Source organism: Anneissia japonica, unplaced genomic scaffold (assembly GCF_011630105.1).
Source record: "Anneissia japonica isolate Jap-2015-1 unplaced genomic scaffold, ASM1163010v1 scaffold288144_len532060_cov191, whole genome shotgun sequence".
NCBI classification, from domain to species: Eukaryota; Metazoa; Echinodermata; class Crinoidea; order Comatulida; family Comatulidae; genus Anneissia; species Anneissia japonica.
The window spans coordinates 187,815-193,627 of record NW_022734328.1 but is presented as its reverse complement, the minus strand read 5'-3'; the positions used below and the strand labels follow the sequence as shown (position 1 = coordinate 193,627).

Here is a 5,813-nt window from a genome sequence, read left to right as displayed (position 1 = left end):
TATCAAGATAGCCGTTAACACTGTTAAATTAAATATATATTTGAATGCATATGCTATACTATTTCTTTTGTCCTTTATTCGAACACTTTATATATATATATATATATATATATATATATTATAATAGCCTTTAGATATATTGAGACTAGGTTCACAATACCATACATTATTTTATAATACATTAAAGGAAATATAGGGTTCGATAGGCTCAAGTTTATATTTTTTCACAGGCAAAAATAGAAATAGCCATAGCTAAAGCAGAGACATGTTTTATTTGGAGTTATTGCAAACTTGCAAACGAGCATTGAAATAAACGTATCCATGTAAATGTTAGTTACCGGGGAATAAAGTAGCCCCTTGTTTGCCCTTTGTATTCCCGTGGTCTTTAATTACTGCTTACAAGGTAGAACCTCTCGTTGGTACTTGATCTGTGTAAACAGCATGAGTGTAGGTATAGTAACGTAAGTTGTTGCACGTTTTATAGATATGGGCTTTAGCGGTCAAACACATACTTACAGTATAATTATACGATTTACTTGAGTTTCAAAAAGCATACACATGTATTGGTTTGGTGACGTGACCAAGTGACACAGTTCGTCGATCAGCCCCAGTGAAGATTCTGGAAATGTACGGTATACGGTATTGAACCAAAATACTGTACTTAACATTAGACAGAGTCATGGAATTGATTACGGACGCATATAATTTCTATATACTGTACTTATTGTTACCGCCAGTAATATAAAGAATTTCGTCCGTAAACCAGAAAAAAATATTAATTGTTTCGAAAATATTGTGCAATCCACATTATACATAATGGAATTGTTAAGGTGTTTCCCAGATTTTTACAGTCAGCAGGTTTTAGATTGGTGTAGATGAAGGACTATCAATAACATCATTTCCACCACAACCACCACAACCACCACCACCACCACCATTATCACCACCACCACCACCCACTACCACCATTATCGTCGTCGTCATCATCATCATCATCATCATCATCATCATCATCATCATCATCATCATGTTTATCATCATCACCACAATCATTATTACCATCATCATCATCATCATCATCATCATCATCATCACAACCACCATCATTATCATCATCATTATCACCACTACCACAACCACCACCATCATCATCATCATCATCTTTATATATCATCATCATTATCATTATTATAGTTTTTATTAATGTTATTATATTTTCTTATACATATGGTCTCAATATTTGGCGTTATTTTTAATTAAAGAAGCTACATGTGTTTCAAAGTGATTTAATCACAAAAAGTACATGAAGGGTTCGATCAAAGTGCTATCTTGTTTATGAAAGTTATAAACTACCAGTATATTTCACGCGTGATGTCTTGTTGAATTTTTACATATTTTAGCATCGTTTATCTCAATTTCGAAGTAAACACAAGCTTTTTAACCTTATGTTAGCAAAGAAAAATGCCCGTCAAGCATAGGCCTATTTAGATTTTGAGTGGTATATCATGTTATTCATAAATGTAAATTAATGTAGTATGAATAAATGTGGTGTCGTACAAACAATGTGTAAACCAGGAAACTTAAAAAAAAACAAATGGAAAATATCATTCGACATTTTAGATTTTGGTCTAGTCTACAATTTTTTTATGTACATTTCGGCATGATCATCTTAGATCATCGTGCCAAATTCTTGTGTATAAGAGACAAGTATATATGTATGTATATATATGTGTATATATATATGTATGTATGCATATATATATATGAAAATAATAAAATAATTTTTGAAAGTAGGCCTATTTTTTTTATGGACTAACTGCACCTGCGTTCAAATTGCAGAGTATTTTAGGACCTGGAGATACTCAACCAATACAGTTCGTCGAGTTTATTTACAAAATGCTATAGACCTAGTTAAATATTAAATTAACCCCTTTGTTTGGATGGTGGAAAAAATTATCATGACTAATAGTTTTATGTCTAAATAATTATTAGGCCTATAAATCGATGGAAATTTTATTCGGATGTTGAAACAAACTATATAGGCTATTATTTGTTTTCTATTCGGCATATTTCAATTTAACCTAATCAATATAGTACCGTACATATTTTGATTTTATTCAAAAATGTTGAAAAAAAATATTATAACATAGATACTGCGCTTCTAGGACGAGAACCGGCTGAAAAAAAAGAGAACAGGAACTGAAGCGTAACTACAGGGGTTGAGAACAGAGCCCGTGCCTCATGGCCCGATCTGAGGAAGGGGCTCCAGAAGAGCTTGGACAAAAATTATATAGCTCGTCCAGGTGTTATTTTTGGCAGTGTTATACTCAATTAAATACGTACAAATTTTAGCATAAAGATTAGATGGGCTAAGTGTCCATGTTTAGAATAACCTTGGATCTGGAAAGGGGAAACATACATTTTGGCTCCGGACGCCAAAATCCCTACTTACGGCTGTGCACAAGAATGAGTTAAAAGAAATGAGATCGCGAGATTTAGAATCAAGAGAAGGATGATCAGGGTAAACGAACACATGAAAGAGGATAGAGAAAGAAGATCACAAGAAAGTGGATCACGGAAAAAGGGGCAACGAATAAGATTAGCACGATGCATAAGATCATGTAAAAGAGGATCACAAAATCAGATGATAGCAAGATATGATAACGAGCAAGATGACAACGGGAAAGAGGATCTCGAGAATGAGAGTCACAAAAAAAAAAAAAAAAAAAAAAAAAAAAAAAAAAAAAAAAACGTCACGAGAAGTCACACAGAATAGATCAAGGAACAGAAGATGACGAGATCCCCAAAACGTGTATCATAAAACGACTGTCAAATTATGGACCACAAGCAATAATCATGAGAATGTGAACTGGATCATGAAAAGCGTATCATGAAAAACGTGCACCATGAAGAAAATATTGTAGTCAATGAGAGCTATGTTTTTGGTTTGAGAGAGTGTATTGTATTAAACGTATGTAGATAAATAGAACTATGATCTCGAACTATGCACGGCGAAACCAACATCGCTCCCTGTGAGCGCTAGACGACGCTACGCCGTCTGCTGATTGCCGGTGGCAGTCTGAACGGATCGTCATTAAAAATGACCTTTGGGCGCGCATCGTCGAGTTGCGTTCTGCATGAATCGCGTCGTCCCACGACCGTCGGGCGCAGTGAGTGCCCGGTTTTTACATACTGATTTGATTTTCTGATCGGTTCGGTAGGCTTTCCGATCGGAAAATTCAGATTCGGTGTGAATGCGCCTTTAAGGATCATTTCGTGAATGTCAGTCTGAACATGGAATATACTTCCATTTTCTGAAGAAATATATGGTGTACAATGTAAAACCGAGTGGTGGGTTTAAACACAATTTTGTTTCGCTTATAGTGACACGTTTAAAAGCTAAACATGTTTGGTATTTTTGCAGTGTAACATGTTGTTTTTTTAATTGTTAACTAATGTATAATAATCTGGGCTGAAGCTGCATTTACGTCGGATCCGAACCGAAATTTGGAGCGCGCTTCCGATGCGCTGAAAACGCTATCGTCTCTATTCTTACACGGTAGGCCTTCCGATCCGAAAATTCGGATTAGGAAGGATTGTTAATGCAGTTTTACAGAAACTCAGCGCCGGCCGTGTATCAATAAGCCCATACACCTTTCTTTTTCCTAAATAATAGGCTAACTAAAACTGTTTCTAAACTTGGAATGTTTAGTCAACTATTAAATAAATAACCTTCTTTCAGAATTATAGGTCATCTATTCAACTAATGAGAATATTATGTATAATGACAGGTAATCGAACTTCAAGAGTGTAATTGGTTACATCGCGTGTAGTGGAAAAAATGTTCAATAATAAAGAACACTATTAGCCTGGATAGATTGTGTATAAAGAACGTATAGTTATGAAATGTTGATGAATACATTATTTATAGAAATGTATACCGGACATCAGAAACGCTGATGAGGATCAAAAAAGGACGAAATGAAGTCTTTAGATAAAGACAACATAAAGCTTACTATGATAATTTATTGGATATAAGGACATTTCGTTACAATAAATTGTGTAGTTCTATAGGCCTATTTTAAATCTTCGTAATATAGATTCATATTTTTTATATATCAATTATCTCTTTCGAGATCGTACTTGCTATTCTTTAATGTACAATCGAGAATGTATCATCACCAATAAAGCAGTCTTCATTTAGTAGCTACAATGTCTACTGAGTATGCGAAAGTTTGAGTCGATGGTGGTATTTGGTAAGAGATTCATCTTCTGGTGCTCGAAGTGTATTCTCTCAATTATCCGATGTTTTTTCTGGATTTGTCCATATGTCTATTTCTATATGCATGTTTGCAAAACAGCTCGGCGAACGTTGATTTGCATTTTTGTTACATTTGTTATTATTAATTATAAAAGAGAAAATGTGTAAGTAAACATATACATTTCTACCGAGGCAGATTACAACAATTTTCTTAAAAATTATTTATCCTGTCATTTATCCAGATTCTTTGACTTTATGTAAATATGTACATATTGGAGAATTCAGAAAAGTACCGTGATTACGCCACTGTTTCGCTCACTACCAGCCTCTCCAGGGGCGGTTCCAGAGGTGTCTGAAAGGAGGCCCGAAGGGGGGGGGGGTGCGAAAATAACACCATCATAGGAGGTCCGGGGGCTTGCCCCTGTAAATTTGTTGTTTTCTAGACGCCCGGAAGTAAACCCTGAGCCGTTTGGGGGTGATCACTTACTTTTTTCCTTACTTTATTTTTTTTGACTTTCCAAAAGGGGAGGGAAGGAGGGAGAAATCCACCTTTGCTCTCCAACAGAACTATCATAAATCTTCACATTAATTTTATAGAGTATCGCGATATAAAAATGCTTAAAAAGTGTATAATTGTGCATTTTAGGCATGTTGGTTTATTTTCTGTTGTCTCGCTGCGTAATCACAGATTGTGCATGTAGGACTTTATAACGTTTTAAAAATAATTTCTCATGAAAGGGATTAAAATTTACGATCCTTATTACGTAGCATAGCACCATAAAATACGGTAAATATCAACTCTGGTTTCTCAGTTATAATTCAATTAAACGTAGTTACTCAGTAACAATGGAAAATCAATTGCTATATACTTTAGAAGCTGATATTGTAACAGCATTAATTTTCCGACATATTGTCCAATAATTAAATTAGTGAAAATTGTTTAAAATGAATAGGATCCGAAACGCGTAACCACATTTAATTGCAATTAGCCATTCATTGCCTCATTGCTTTAAAAAAAAAATGTTAACCCAAACGAAATGTGTAGGCCTACTCGGTGTTTATGAGGCCTGTTAGCAAGGGAGGCGCCAGAGGGGAAGGGGGACTAATGACTGGGTCGGAGAGAGCTGGATCCACAATTGGAAAAAAAAATTCGTCGGGGAGAAAAAAAAAATTGTATGTATTTTTTACAAATTATATTCCAACATTGATTAAATAAGTTTTAAAATAGAATAGAAAATTGTCGCCATGGACTCCCAAAATATTTGGAGAGACGATGTTCAGAGAATTAAATTTCATTGAGCATATGCTGTATATTCGGCCGGTTTTTGAAGTAGATTCCGTTGAGGCAATTAAATGAAAAACAAAGAAGCCTTTTAAAAAGGAAACATAGCTGAAAAAGAAAGTTATTTTGCCCAAAAGGTAATCCAGTAATTTACAAGAAAAATTAGGTAGGTCTATTTACAATTATTAGCTATTATGACTGCATGTCTCTAAAAGACAACACAAGATGAGGTTACGGCCACATTCATATTTAAGTTATGTTGATTTTTAT

General features: G+C 34.6%; 1 long non-coding RNA gene across 1 annotated transcript in view; it reads right to left on the bottom strand.

Annotated features, from left to right (window-relative positions):
* Positions 1 to 519: 519 nt before the first annotated feature.
* Positions 520 to 5,813, bottom strand: part of LOC117116370 — a 19,562-nt gene continuing 14,268 nt past the window's right edge. The window contains exon 3 of the long non-coding RNA XR_004446738.1: positions 520 to 619. This is a non-coding gene — a long non-coding RNA (uncharacterized LOC117116370). The remainder of the gene's footprint in view (positions 620 to 5,813) is intronic.